This window comes from Mastigoproctus giganteus, chromosome 3, assembly GCF_048544385.1.
Source record: "Mastigoproctus giganteus isolate SK-2022 chromosome 3, ASM4854438v1, whole genome shotgun sequence".
Classification (NCBI taxonomy): Eukaryota; Metazoa; Arthropoda; class Arachnida; order Uropygi; family Thelyphonidae; genus Mastigoproctus; species Mastigoproctus giganteus.
The window spans coordinates 77,353,481-77,370,331 of NC_143577.1; positions in this window are offsets into that span (position 1 = coordinate 77,353,481).

Consider the following 16,851-nt stretch of genomic DNA (forward strand, 5'->3'; position numbering starts at 1 on the left):
AATTATTTGTGTCACTCTTTGCACCCATTTTGTGAATTGGGGATATATTTGCACATCTCCAGTCCATGGAGACCTCCCCTGACTCTAAGGATGCTCTTCCATAATTATGGTTAAGGGTTTGCTTACTTCTCTTGCTGCCTCCTTCAATACAACTGGATAGATTCCATCTGCCCCAGGTGCCTTTTTTATGTTTAACTTCAACCTTTCCTCCTCCAATTTGCTCGAAGTCAGAGGCGTAGCTAGGTTTTCGGCACCCTTGGCAAATTCGTGGCGAGGCGCCTTTTTTCGATAATTGGTAAAATCATAATAAATAATAAGTACAGTCGGACCTCTGTTTAACAAACTTTTTTATAGCGAATTTTTCTATTTAGAGGTAAAATGTTTCCTTTTTGCCGAATTTTTTTAGAATTCGCTAAATAGAATTTTATTCTTTACCGAATTTTTTTTTTTCTTAGTTTTATGGAAACGAAAATTTTCTTTGTTCGTAGAACGAAGAAAATTTTCCATATAACGACTGCATTACGAGACTTAACAGGGCACATCGTTCGTACCCACTGGCTTCAAAGCAAGTAATAGTGCTGTTGTTATGCCCGAATTAAAAGATAAAGAGATTACCACCTGCAACTCAGTGGAACCCGTAAAACCTATCCGACTATCTGTCCTACATACCGAGAAGTCGAGCTGGTCAACTACTTTCTGTGTATCCATAGACAGTGGGCAGACCAAGGTGTATTAAACATTCGGACAATAGGCTCTGATCAACCTTTATTGTAATCACCCTGTTAGAGATTTAGAAAAAGGTGGTTTCCCTTTATCCCGAGAAGCGGTCATCTGTTGTTTCGTGGAAGTGAAACGGCACCGTTTCAAAGCTATTGGCCCTTCATCGAGCACAATATGAGATACAGAAGAAATGATGCCTCCCACACTACTATCGTAGTTTTTTCTTAAGAGTTATCTATTGTGTATCCACACCAATATTATATAGATATAAAACTCTTACTCTTAACATATTATGCCTTGTTGCATTTAGTTATTTTAAATTATTTCACTTCATACTTTTGTTGCTAACAAATTCATTCTGAATTTCTGGAGATAAATAATTAGTGTGGTGTTTAAAATGCGATTCAAGAGCATTTTCATACCAATGTCAAATTGGCTGACAAATTTTATCAAGTTTAAAAATACGCCACAATTTTTTTATTCGGTATCGATATTACTAGCATGTCCACAACATGCCAAATTATTTTTAGCACAGAACAATATACATTTCAATATTATTATTATTGTTATTAATATATTAGCCATATGGTGCAAGAAAGCCTGAAGCGTATGTGCACCAGCCAAAAAAAATTATCGAGTTACCCTGAGAGAGAGAGAATCACCAAGAAAGAGAAGAATGATGATATCCAGCTCAGGACCCTGGGTGTGCCAAGCCCATACTCACCAGATATGAGCCCCTGGTGCGATTTATTTTCAATATATGACACCATTTCGAAATTGCGCTTCTTAGTGCTGCTTGTGCAGTGTCGTTAATTAGTCCATCCTTTTTTAATACCCTTTTCTAATAATTTCCATTTTGTAAAATTGTTTGTGTCGTAATGAATTCTCATGAAAAAGAACGTTTGTGTTTAGATGTTTCCAATCCTTAAATCCATCTAAGCTTCAAAATGGAACATTATTTGTGCCAGATACAAATAAGAGGCACGGAAAACAATATATTGCATCTTTGTTTTTGCAATAAAATAACCATTTCCTCTTTTTTTTTTCAATACCTTCATTTTTGTAGTTCCACGAATTATTGAAACATCGGGCCATTAGTGACAGGATACGTATTTAAGACTATATGTTCTGTACCGTGTTGCTTTGCACCATAAGAGATCTGTTTTTTGTGGGTATTAAAGTTCCATGTGGTCAGATCATTAAAATTCAGACTTACATGTGCTCACATCTGGTGAGTATGGGCTTGGCACACCTGAGCTGGATATCATCATTCTCTCTCTCTCTGTCTGTCTGTCTGTCTGTCTGTCGTCCACACATTCTAATTCTTTTAAAATAACTTCAACTGTTTGAGCTTTTCTTGGACTTCCATTTCAGTGGCATCATCATTTGTTTCATCTTCATTCGAATCATGTTCGTTTTCTTTTTCACTTTCAGGTTTGGAGTGGCTTATTGTAAGCCAGTTTTGTAAACTAGTAGAATGTTTTGTTTTTTTTTTAATTTCCTCTTTATACAGTCTTTCCACTTTTTTCTTTGGTGGCACGTCTAAAATTAATTTGGCCTTTATTGTTTTATTTAAATTATAAATCACAATAACCTGTTTATATAAGTGTAAAGTGTTTTTGGGTCAGACGGCACCAGGAGTTTCCCCCATCTCCGCGTGGTTTTCTTTGTGGGTGTAACAGATCACTGTTAAGGCCAGAGATTTAAAAGTGTATGGGATTTGGAAGAATTGTGTTGTGTATCGTTATTCCTCTGGCCATTTAGCCGCTACACTCAACGTTGCCCACACTCAGCCCCATGGAGGCAGACCAGGTACACCAGTATTACAGTTATTAACTCTGGCAGGCCCTGCCACCTAATTTCCTGAGATTTCAGTGGCTAGGGCCTAAAAAAAGTAAAATAAAATCAAATAATAATAACAACGCGATTTTAAGGGGTTGTTCGCTAATGAGGTTAAATTTCGGAATTGATGCGCGATTTGGCTGTTATAATTGGGAAGTTTATAAGTTTTTGTCGTGTGGGGCATACACTGTGATAGAGAGAGTGGGGAGAAAGACTGAAGACTGGAGGGGAAAGACAAGTATGGGGCAAATAGGGAAGACTACCCCAGATGTTAGTGCAGCATGCCCATGACGCACCAGAAGAAGTAAACGGGCGGGAGGGGACAGGACCGTCCCCTCCACCCGCCAGGATAGGGAGAGAAAGTGGGCCAGCTAGGTGTCTAACCCAAATCGCCAAAAGGCGAGGCGACAGCGCAGCTGCGGTCACAGTCGTGGTTTTTGATTGCCAGTTCAGAATCACTTCAGGTGGGTTACTGTGGTCACAGGCATGGTTTCTGAATGTTCAGTTCAGTGTCACTTCAGGTATGTTCTAGTCTTGGTTCAGTGTCTCACTAATCTCGTGTTCGTCTTATGGGGTCAGGAAGAGGACTGATGACTCTCGTCAGTTTGTAGTACTGCTTTGATGTCAATTCAGGTAGTCATATTCGTTGAGAGCATCAGTCCTGGCCTTTTGCACCAGGTGATGAATGGAGAGGTATCTTTGTTGGTAATTTCCTCTGATCGGTTGTAGTCCATGCTGTAGTCTTGAATATCTCCTCCTTGGTTAGTTTCAATGGAGTTCTTCTTTCAGATGTTTCTGTATTATTGCGGATAGCGATTTCCGTTCTCCGTCTGTTAAAGATGTCCTGGGTGTAGCAGCTGAACACGGTGTACTCATCTTCCGAATCCAGGAGGTGATGCTCGTGGTCTTTTGTTACGAACTTTATACTGGTGATGAGTACTGATCTTTGTTCCTCCTAGCATTCACATTTGTACATGATGTTTCCAGGTGTCCATATTGCTGCAGGTGCAAGTGGGGTCCTCGGTCAGTCCGAGTGCATTCAGTTTTGCGTTAAAGGGCCCATGGCCCGTCAGGAGGAAGGTGGTGTTCAGTCCCGGGTCGAATCATTTGGGCGGCCTTTGGATAGGTCTTGTCTACGTAGGGTAGAAATTTCCGTGTGACTTCATCCTTGGTCGTCTCTTGCCATCTCCTCTGCCAAATTTCTTTCAGATGCTCCATGATTTTCTCTTTTTCCATTCGGTGGTTGTTTGTAGGGTCCAGTGTAAAACTGTCAAAAGTGGTCGGTGTTCCCTTTGCCAGGTAGTACATCAACCCACATCTCCCCACCTCCAGGTCCAGAGGGAGAGTTCCCACCAGGACCTGCAGCGCGCAGGTACTCACCATGTTACATGCCCTGGTGATGGTGAGGAGTATTTTTCGCTGTATCATTTCGAGGATTCTTTTATTTACTGCAGTTCTTGCTTTGGCATACAATATTGGGGCTCCATAAGTAATTGCTGGAACGAAAATTGCTTTATAGTAGAGGGATAATGTTCTTTTGTTTAGTCCCCAACCTATTTATATAGCAATCACAAAAACACCATAACTTAACTTATTCAGTTTGTACACAGTGCGTGAATTGCGAACTACTATGCATTCAAGCATGCGCTAATGAAGCGATCCTGATTGGTCCCTTCAAAGTTACATTCTGGACAGCAAAAAAAATCTATGATGCTATGCAGTAGGTACTCGGATGTAAGGATGTATGCAGGCTTGAATCACCGTGTGAAAATTAATTTTAACCCTCCTTGTGCTGTCGTCTTGATTCGACATCATCGAGGGGCGCCATTTCGTCAGTTAGCCTCGGATGTCAAAATAGCTTGACACTGTACTGATGTAGTCAGTCAGTGGCGCCCTTCTTCTGTCGGCGCCCTTGGCACCTGCCCCAAATGCAAGGCGTTCCTGCGCCACTGCTCGCAGTTATTACAAAATCACTTAGCTCCCTGTTAGAGTTTGATAAACTTCTGCCATTACCTTCCTTTAATAAAATTTATAACCGTGAAAAGTTCGTCCTCATTCATTTTACTTAAGCCTCTCAGAGCCTTATACATCTCAATCAAGTCTCCTCAAGGTACCCAGTTTTCAACCTCTGCAACACAATTCGAAGTCTTTCCTAATATGGACCTCCTTGGCCGATCTCACCGGGCGAGTTACACGTCTTTGGACCCTTTCAAAAAGCACAATGTCTTGCTTTAGGTGCGGTCTCGATACTTGAACACAGTATTCGAAGTGTGGTCTAACAAAAACCTTATATAATGGGATTGTAACGTCCTTATCTCTACTAGTAATTGTTCGATAAATCATCGACAGAACGCCACGAGCCTTCCTTGCAGCCTGTCTACAATGCTCAGAGAACTTCATGATTGACCGCATCGTAACACCCAACTCCCTTTCCTCCACTACCGGCTTTAGTTCAACTCCAAGTGTATAAGTTATTTTGGGGTATGTATAAATATAGTGCAAATGCATCAGGAATACATAGCTATATCTGAATAAATCAGAATATTTGCAAAACGGCATCATTTTAAGTTATATCTCATATTGTGAATACCTTCACAACGAGTTGCCATGATATTGCACTACTTCGAATAAGTAACGCTTCACCTAAGGAGAAGACTAATGTTACTTATTCTCAGATGGATACCACCACCCAGACGGCACCGTTTCAGGGCTATTTGGCCCTTCTTCGGTGGGTGGGTAGGTACCCGAGTGATGCAATGATGGCAAAACAGTTATGATTCACAATATGAGATATAACTTAAAATGATGCCGTTTTGCAAATATTCTGATTTATTCAGATATAGCTATGTATTCCTGATGCATTTGCACTATATTTATACATAGTCTAGACTCCTTCATAGCTTGAGGCTTATGCCCTAAACGCTTGAGTCTAAATACATGATACACCATCAGGCATCTCTCATATTGTGGAGTTATACTTCATAACTGTTTTGCCATCATTGCATCACTCGGGTACCTACCCACCCACCGAAGAAGGGCCAAATAGCCCTGAAACGGTGCCGTCTGGGTGGTGGTATCCATCTGAGAATAAGTAACATTAGTCTTCTCCTTAGGTGAAGCGTTACTTATTCGAAGTAGTGCAATATCATGGCAACTCGTTGTGAAGGTATTCACAATATGAGATATAACTTAAAATGATGCCGTTTTGCAAATATTCTGATTTATTCAGATATAGCTATGTATTCCTGATGCATTTGCACTATATTTATACATAGTCTAGACTCCTTCATAGCTTGAGGCTTATGCCCTAAACGCTTGAGTTATTTTGGGGTTACTTACTATTCCCCAGGTGTTATACCTTACACTTTGTTGGATTAAAGCATAGCGGCCATTTTTCTGACCATCCCTGAAGTCTGTCTAGGTCAATCTGAAGAAGCTCTGCTTGGCGGTGATCATTAACTACTCTACCAATCTTTACATCATCTGCAAATTTAGACATCACGTCCTTTATCCCTTCATTGATGTCATTTATGAAAATCAAAAATAACAGTGGTCCTAATACTGATCCTTAGGGAACCCCACTTCTTACATCAACCCAATCTGAGGAATAACCATTTATCAAAACCCTCTGCCTCCTGCCCTGAAGCCATCCAGCTAAAAAATTTCCCTGTGATTCCAATCTGTTTCTTACAGATCGTAAAGCTGAAGCCACAAAAAAAAAAAAAACAACTCGAGATAAATTTCAGATTCATCGACTATAACTATGTATAGTGATTATAATTCTTATAATTCACAAGGTGTTGCGATATATTTGACAAACTGAACGCACTGAATTTATCACTACAAGGTAAAAACACGACATTTTCATGGCTAACCATAAAATCTTTGCATTCAAAGATAAAAATTATTCTTTGGAGAAAGACAGCTTGAAACAAGACAATATTATATCTTCGATACTTTTACTACACGTCTTGTTGAAAAAAAAAATATCTCTGCAGAGTCAAACCAATAACTGACCACCTCACACAGCTGTTGATCACTTTTGAAGAATATTTTCCTGTCAATACAGACATTGAAAATTACAGATGGATCTACGCCTTTTTTAAAAACACTGAAACTCCTATGTCTTATCCACAAAAGAAGAACGAATAGATAGCTCTTATGACACGTAGCTCCAAGAAAAGTTTAGTTTTCCACTGTCTTCTTTCTGGACTATTTTGTGACTCTTTCCCTAATAGATCAGACAAAGCAGTTACCCCATGGGCTCACATCTGGTGAGTATGGCTTGGCACACCCAGTGTCCTGAGCTGGATATCATCATTCTTCTTTTTTCTTTTTTTTTTTTTTTTGGCTGGTGCAGCAAAAGCCTCGGGCTTCCTTGCACCATATGACTAATGATAATAATAAAATAATATCCTCCTACTATTTGTGGCGACTTATTTAGGTCTGCCAGATAGACATTCGCTATCGATTATCAGCTTTCACACCTAATTTCAGCAAAATCGCTGAAAATCTGTTGCAGCAGGTCTCTCAATAGTTTCACCAAGTCTTTTTTTTTTTTTTTTTGTATTTCGTAGTAATTAATAACATTTACTTTCTTTTTTCCCTTTTTTTTTTTTTTTTTAAATATAAGAGTGGAAATTATTTTTAAGTTTCAGTGTAATATAGTACGCATATGCAAAAAACCGAAAACGCTCCTTTCTTGGCGTTCTATGCCTACCATAATCTTAGGGGATACCTGATGATACAACTGAGGATACCTCATGGTACAACTTCCAAAAAAAAAAAAAAAAAAAAAATTTTTTTTTGGAAGTTGTACCTTCTGGGAGTTGTAATAGATAACCCTCTAAATTGTAATAGATTTTACAGATGAGTACGATTACTGAAAAAGACCTTAGATATTTTTCCAATCCTATAAAAATTCATTTAAAAAAACCAAAGCTTAAATTATAAGGTGAAGGGATATAAAAACTCACGTCATACTCAGATAATGAATATATATACAAACTATTATCACTATTTAGATGGTGACTGTTATTGAACCATCACCTGTTGCCCATGTGGTTAAAGTACCCTTAAGATAACTCAAAATTGATAAGAAAATGAGTGAAAGGGTATAGAAATTGCAGCGCAGTATTACATCATAGCATCATAAATATGTTACAATTTCTCATGCAGATAAGGAGAGAGAAAAGAGAGAGAGAACGAAAGAAATCAGATCCGTACATCGCTACCCAGATTTATGAGCTTTATGTCAAGAGCTCATTTATCAAGTAATCATGTCTTGAGAATGTATAGTAATATATGTACTAAAAAGTAAATTTAAAGACCTAAAAGTGACTCATCAGAAATTATCAGTATTTTTCTACTTGCCAAAGTTACCAACAGACCTAATTCACGAAAGGCAGTGTGCAGCAGGATGAGCAACCATGCTCGGTATCTTGCAGTGTTTTAATATAAACATCGAAAGTGATTTTTAATCAATAAAAAATAAACAATAAATAAAAAGAAATACTTCACGGTGTGTATTCATTGGAAATCAATTTAATAGGGTATAACTGACATTGTTTGTTGGTTGGTTTGGTTTTTTAAGGAGCATTAGCAACTAAGGCCATATTGCTCCGGGTCATGCGGTGGTCATTCCCTGACCTTTCCGCATCCTCCGCATTTGGTGGTGACGGGCTCGAACCCCGGTTTAATCAAGAAGCGTGTGCTACGCACTGCTGCTCCTTCCCACCTGGCTACGGAGGCGCCATAACTGACATTAACATACAATAAGAAACAATAATAACCTATGTTCACACAGTCGCAAAGAATAGCATCACGCCACCAAAGCCAAGCAGCAGTAATATGGAACACACAGAGCATAAGAACCCTTTGTTCATTCCAATAACCTCAGTGTGCGCCTGTTTTAGGATATCCCTTGCTAAAATTCTTTATTTGTACTACATATATTTTGCTCCAATATGCAATTTACAATTCAATTTATGTATTTTCACCATTCAAGATCACAAAGTACCGGGTGGTTATAAAATAAGTTTCCCTATTCAGGAGACGCTAGTGTCAAAACGGTTAGAAATAACGCTGTGAAAATCGGTGGGTATGTCATTTAGATTATAGGGAAGCGATCAGTAAAAGAAAAAAAATTATTTCAAATTTCCGCCGCCATGGGAGAAATTTGGCACTGTAAAAATGAGATGGAATACTTAACTTAGGATTAGATTTTAATAACAGAACTTAGAAATCTACACATACACTGGTGTGCAAAACTTAAGGACCAGTCAGGTTTTCACTTGTAGCTTCTCATAAGAGTGACCTGGATATGGTAAAAGCAAACCAAAGAAACATCATGAGGTACAGAAATCATGAAGGAAACAACGCCAACAAAAAGGTACGGAGGGAATTTATTCAAAAATGGCAACATAGCGCTGGCTGCTTGTTTGTTGTTATTTGGTTTTTAGGAGCATTAGCAACTAAGGCCATATTGCTCCGGGATATGCGGTGGTCATTCCCTGACTTTCCGCATCCTCCGTATTTGGTGGTGACGGGCTCAAACCCCGGTCTAATCAAGAAGCGTGTGCTACGCACTGCTGCTCCTTCCCACCTGGCTACGGAGGCGCCTAGCACTGGCTGCCATGATACAGATGAATCACTGCCAAATGTGGAACAAAGGGAAGAGATGGTCCTCAGTAGGAGATGTGGCTACCCGTAATGTCGATGCAGGCTTTGCACTGCCTGTCCATACTTAGAACAATGTTGTTGATAAGTTCTTGCAGTAATATCGTTCATACCTCTGTCTGCGCCATCTTCAGATGGTGAATATGGACGTGCCGCTAGGCGTCTCCCCAGAGCATCTCATATGTGTTCGATTGGATTTAGATCGACAGAACAGGCAGGTCAATCCATGCGAACAATGCCCTCACTTTCCAAAAGTATATCAATAGCTGCAGTGCAATGGGGTGTGGCGTTATCATCCATAAACACGAACTGGGGGCCAATGACACCTCGGAGCAGACGCACATGGGGAAGGATTACCTCAGTACAGTAGCGTGCACCGGTTACAGTACCGCCTTCATCGAGTTGTGTACGTCCATCCAAGATAACGCCTTCCCAGACGAGAACACCTCGACCGCCAAATCGATCCCTTTCAGTGATGTTTCAGCGGGGTGATACCGTGTGCCAACCTCTCGCCAGATTAGCTGATGTTCAGAATCACTGCTGAGATTGAATCTACTCTCATCAGTAAAGAGTACCTTGCCCCATTGCGCTGCTGTCCAGTCCTTGTATTCGATGCAACGCTGTAAACTGTGTCTCAGATGGGCAGGCGTTAAAGTGACACAGCTTACTGGCCGTCGAGCAAACAGTCCACCTTTGTGGAGTCGCCTGGCCACAGTAAACCGCGATATCCTGAGTCCTGTGCAGCTGGTTTTCAATGGATCCTGCTGTCTGGTGTCGATCCCTCTTGGCCTGTAGGAGTATAAAGCGGTCATCATTGGGCGTTGTTTTTCGTGGACGACCACCACTGGTCCTTCGAACAGCTACACCTGTCATTCTGAAGGCCGACCACGCACGTGAGACGATGCTATATACGATACCGAACTCTGCAGCCACACTCCTCGCACTTCGACCTTCCCAATTATTCGACCCCGGGTAAAGTCATCCAGATGTTGTCTACTGGCCATTTCGTTGTCTGTAGCACTGCATGAAACCAATCGAACGTCTGTAACAATCGTGCTCACCATTCGGTAATTTGCACAAAACTGCTGACCTGCTGCATTTATCTGTTTATGTGAGCCCTCTCATCATGGTTCAAATTTTTGCATGTGCACCAGCTTTCTACTGAATGGCCACAGTTATGCAAATCGCGAAAGGCTGTTTCGTTTGATTTTGTGGTTGTAACCTTTAGAAATAGTGTTAGTCCTTAAGTTTTGCGCACCAGTGTATTGTTCTATGTACTTATTATTATTATATTATTATTATTATTATAATTAGCCATATGGTGCAAGGAAGCCTGAGGCTTTTGCTGCACCAGCAAAAAAAAAAAAAAAAAAAAATTCTGAGTTACCCTTGAGAGAGAGAGAGAGAGAGAGAGAGAGAGAGAGAGAGAAGAGGAGGGGGTCAGAAATAGAAGGGAATCACCAAGAAAGAGAAGAATGATGATATCCAGCTCAGGACCCTGGGTGTGCCAAGCCCATACTCACCAGATGTGAGCCCCTGGGGGTCACATCTGGTGAGTATGGGCTTGGCACTTTCCTTCACTTGAGATGGCATTCTGAAAACAGAAGATGCGTGCTGACACAGTTTCTCGTAGCATCTCATTGGGGACATTGGCTACATGCTGTTTAAAGCTGGCTTTCAAATCGACAAGAGTCTGTATGCCGCCACGGTAAACTGTCTTTCAGGTGTCCCCATAGCCAGAACCTTTACGTTTCCGATATTCACGTAGTGCTGCCTTAGCGTTACGATTATTCTTGTAGAATAGTTTTACTAAAAGAGCATATTACTTTTTTTGTAAGACCATAATGGTTATTGACGGTGGCGTTGGCCTTTCTGCTTTTATCTGGTGAGTATGGGCCTGGCAAACCCAGAGTTCTGAGCTGGATATCATCATTCTTCTCTTTCTTGCTGATTCCCTTCTACTTCTGACACACACACACACACACACACACACACACACACACACACACACTCTCGATCTCTTTCTCTCAGGGTAATGCGGGAATTTTTTTTTTTTTTTTTTGGTTGGTGCAGCATAAAGCTCAAGCTTCCTTGCACCAAATGGCTAATAATAATAAAATAAATGATAAATGGCAATTTCATTTGCGTAAGCAGCGTGTTTTGAAGTAAATGACAGCTTTTAGATATGCGCAGCACCGTTTCCCCCTGGTGGCGGAAATCTGAACTAAATTTTTTTTTTTCTACTACAAATCGCTTCCCCATACCCTAAATGACATACCCACCGATTTTCCCAGCGCTAACTCTAACCGTTTTGACACTAGGAGCTCCTGAATAAGGAAACTTATTTTATAACCACACTATATAAACCAGAACATACAGTTATTATTGTTTATTACAGGGCTCCCACTCCTGGGTTTTTCCACCCAGATCTGGGTTTTTTGATTGTCATCTGGGTTGATAGGTTTTTTTCACAAAAATATCTCATTATCTGGGTTTTTTCGGTGATTTTTAATTTTAAGTCAAAATTTATTTTTATTTCTTGTAAATACAATAAAATTTAATACATTTAATAACAGTTTACAATTTTCTTAATTTTATATTCTAACAATACTGATCATAATTTGTAATATCTCAAGTGCTTGTAAAAAATACTACAAATGTAAAAGGATTTCAAAGTTTTCGCAGGGTTCTACACTATGAAATTACGCTTACATGTTCATACATGTAAGCATACATGATCGTGTTACTAACATGTATGCGCAGCCTATTGAGCAGGCGGAAGGCGGTCTTTACTGCAGTCTTTCGTGATCGTTCGTGGTATTATTGCATTATTTGGTGTGATTTTTACATTTATGCGTGTACTACATACAGTGATATAATAAATTAAATTGTAGTGACTATTTCTATTTTATGTTAATGGATTAGTGATTTATTTTTTATTTTATAGAACATTTTAAATAAGATAACTGCTAATTAGTCATACCCACAAATTGCCCACAATGTCTGAGATGAGTAAACGGTGGTATACTCAAAATTTTAGAAATGAATGGTTAGAAGATCCGAAATTAAAGGATTGGTTGAAAGAAGACAGTAATGAAAAAGATGCGTCTTATTGTATTTGTTGTGAAATGAAATTAAAGAATGCCAATAAATCGATGTTACTAGCGCATAAAAATACAGTTAAACATAAAAAAAGTGCAAATATTGCTAAGGCAAGTTCAACGTTAGACACGTTCTTGACAAAACGTAAACCTACGGAGAATGAAGAAGTAGCAAAGGCAGAGTTAACAATTGCTGCACACATTTCTGAGCATAATATTCCACTTGCACAATGTGATTACCTTATAGAAGCATGTAAGAAAGAATTTCATGATAACAATATTGCAAAACAAGTTCAGATGAAAGCGACTAAAGTCTCTTATCTTATACAAGATGGCATAGCCTATCATGAAAAATTATACATTTCTAACATATGCAGAAACAACGTTTTCAATGATAATAGATGAAAGTACAGATTTATCTTTATCGCTAGTTCTAGCTGTTGTTGTTAGATATTTTGATATTCAAAAACTTGATGTTGTAGATGTGTTACTTGACACTGTTTGTGTCGAAAATGGTACTTCAGAAGGGATTTATCAATCTGTAAAAGATCTTTTCATAGAAAAAAAAACATTCAAATAAGTAATCTCGTTGGCTTTGATAGTGATAATTGTGCCACTATGATGGTACTAAAAGTGGGTTCCAGTCATTGCTAAAAAAGGATGTACCATCAGTATTTATAATGGGATGTGTTTGCCATTCTTTTGCATTATGTGCTAGTCATTCAGTCAAGGTACTACCATCATATCTAGAAATATTTATAAAAGATATCTCTTGTTATAAAGAGTTCTTATTTTTCCCGTAGTAGTAAAATATTAAACGAGTTCAAAATGATTCAAGATGTAGATACTGCTAAGCATAGAATCCCCAAATTAGCACAAACACGTTGGTTATCCCGTGGCAATGTAATAAAAATTATTATTGAGCAGTGGGATGCGTTAGTTCTTTATTTTCAGTCTCAATCAAAAATTGACAAAATCGATGGTGCAGGGAATATTTACAATACTATGATCACCAAAGGAACTAAGCATATGTTGTTGTTTTTAGGATATGTACTGGAGAAAATAAACTGCCTGAATATTGAATTCAATCTGAGCATTTCAGATTGCACTTACTTCATTCAATGGTTTCAATTGAGTATAAAAATATTCTTAGTTTTTTCATAAAAGAAGTCATTACTTCGTGCAAGCTGGTTGAAATTGATCCAAGCAATGCAATAAATCATAAGCCTCTGAATAAAATATATTTGGGAGGCCTTTGTATGGCCTTATTAAATTCAACACCGCTTGGTGACAGTGAAAGCAGGTTTAAAAATGATTGTTTAAAATTTCTTGTTGAATTTTGTATGGAAATCAGAAAAAGATTTCCTCTAAATGATGATGGAATTATCGCCAGTCTCAATGTTCTTGACCCAGCAGTGATACATGATCGTGCCAATTCGCCATCCATAATTTTCCATTTAGCAATGCAGTTCCCTCACCTTGTTTCTGAAGACAAACTAGATCTTCTAGATGATGAATGGAGATCATTTCGTTTAAATCAAGATTTAGATTTCTCTTACAAAACCATCCCTGAGTTTTGGTATCTGTTACGTAATGTAAAAGATGGCTTTAATAATTCTAAATATGAGATTTTATCTAACTTTATAACCAGTTTAACTATTTTACCTCACCCTTCAGCAAGCGTAGAAAGAATCTTCTCCCAAGTAAACCATATAAAAACAAAAGCCACAAACTCCCTTAAACTAGAAACTGTGAAAAATCGACTAATGCCAAAATAGGCGATAAATAGATCTAATCAAAATTGCTATACATGGAAACCTAAATCAGAATTGGTAAAAGAAGTCATACAGGGAACTTGTCATAAAAGATACGAAGAACGTTTGAAAAAATGAAAGAACTTCAAAAAATAAATGTGGAGGGAACTGAATGGGATGAAAATTCTGATTACAATTAAATAAAAGATATTTTTGAATGGTAAGTTTCATCTTATTTGTGTTGCTATAATGTATGATGAAAACTAGGTTTTTTTTTGGGTTTATTTAAGTTGCAATCTAAGTTTTTTTAAAATTTGTGAGTGGGAGCCCTGGTTTATTATCGTATATTAATCTCAGTTAGTTCTTATCAAAATATTGCACACATCAATACTAACTCAATGTGGCATGTTTTGGATCGTCAGACATTAATTCACCGCCATCACGTCCACCATAACAGTATACAGTCGCTTCCCGACTTACGTAAGGGTTACGTTTCGCGAAACGCTGCGTAAGTCGGAATTTCCCTAAATGCTCATGCAGCACTCGCAAATTTGATTGAAGCAAAAAAGAAATGTTCGACGAACATGTAAATAGAATTATTTATTCAATTTTTTTATCTCATGCGCAGAAAAAATTAAAAAAAACTGTACAAAATTACAAAAAGAGAGAGGAAACAGGCATAACGTCAGCAAGTTTTACCTTTCGAGCATTATAAGCAACGCTGCTGCGGAAGTTAAGGGCTGTGCAGATTTAGAACGGGTTTTTTCCAACACATCACAAAATTTCTCTGCAGCTGCAGAATCAGCACTGGCGACTTCACGGCACACTTTAATGTTTTGGAAAACAGCGCGATGCTTGGATCTATTAAACCACCCGCTGTTTGCCACGAACTTGACTTGGGGTTCGCGGTTTATCCTTAATATCTTAATAAATACTTCTTGCTTTTGCTTGGAATGGCCACTGGACTCAGGAGCACTTGTTTCTGAATCTGATTTTCTATCCATACTATTAATAGCTTTTCCATCTTCGATATAGCTTCTGAACACCGTTGATCTTAAATGCATTGATTCTTTAACATGTTCTTTTATAAGCGCACTGTCACTTAAAATAGTACTGACCGTTGAAGCAGCGAGACCTAATTCCGTGCAATAGATGACAAACTTTGTCCTGCTTCTTACTTCATTTCTAAATCAATTTTGTTTCGTTTAGCACTGCCAGCACTTGTACTTTCCGCTAGTCCCTTTCCCTTCACCACCGTAATAAGTAAATAGGAATGAAGAGAAGATTTTGAAATTTTAGTTATGTTTTTTATTTATTTTAATGTTTATTTACGTTTAAGATAAACTAAAATCAGATGAAAGTGATAATATTGAGGAAATCTGGTCAAACATGAATGAAAAGATCAATTCTGGGAGCTGCTGAAGAAAGTTTTGGATATAAACCTATTAAAAAATAAAAACTGGCTACGAACTTGGAATGAAGAATTGAAATAAACAATCAATGAGGGAAAAAAAAGGCCTATAAACTGTTCCTACAAATTAAAGACATAAAATATAAAAAGCTTAGAGCAGAAGTCAGAAAACTAACCAGAAGAATCCGACGAGATGACTGGGATAAATTTGTTAAATCTTTAGAACGTGATATCACGCGCCCACAGAGAAGAGGTTTTAAAATTTTTAAGAAATTACAACTAGATACAAATGATCAAATAAAAACTAACTCCATCTCTCAAGCAGAATGGAAGCAACACTATTCCAAACTATGGTATAACCCTGGCACTAGGGAATTGGAAGATGAAGAAAACATAACGAACTAGAGTTAATATTACAAAAATCAAAAAACCGAAAAAGCCCAGGCATAGACAATTTGAATGTAGAACTATTTAAATATGGTGGCACCTTACTAAAAAATGCACTACTAAAATTTTTTAACATCATATATCATAAGCAATTTAGTAGCATTACAGATACCCAAAGATTGGGAACAGGAGTAGTAATCAATTTACACAAAAAAGGCTCCAGATATAACCCTAACAACTACAGAGGGATAACACTGCTATCAACTGCTTCAAAAGCTATACTCTAATATACTAAAGAATAAACTTAATAAATACAGTGAATAATTCTTAGAAGAAGAACAATGTGGGTTCAGAAGAGGGAGAAGCACAATAGATGCCATTTTCTCATTACAACAAATTTTGGAGAAAAGAAGAGAATTCAATCTACCAACATTTCTGCTGTTTATTGATTATGAAAAAGCATATGACAATGTAAACCGGGAAAAACTTTGGCAGATTCTACGTGAAGAAAATATCCCAACCCAACTCAGGAAAGCGATGCAAAGCCTAGTCTGCATAAAATGCAGACTCGAAAGTCTGCATAAAATATTCTAATGGGTACCAGTTGAGCAGCTTTCCAAGTGATCGCTGCTTTCTTGTAGGTAACAAAGCGACCAGAATCATTTCCGACATATCTTGCACAAACACCACGTAATACACGCATCTTACCTTTCTACAGAGTTTTTAGGATCACACTGAATTAAGGCAGAGGTTGAACTGACGTTCGGGAGCGACCCAGCAAAAAACACACACACACACACAAATATTTCATCTTAATTTCCTTTCTGTACCGTAAATATTGCCATCAGTTAAATTTTTGAACATTATTAACAGAGGAGCTCCCAGTGGATTTTCATAAAATTTTATATTTGTGCCTCTTAAAAACAGTTTTCGAGCCATTCCAAATTTCATTCAAATT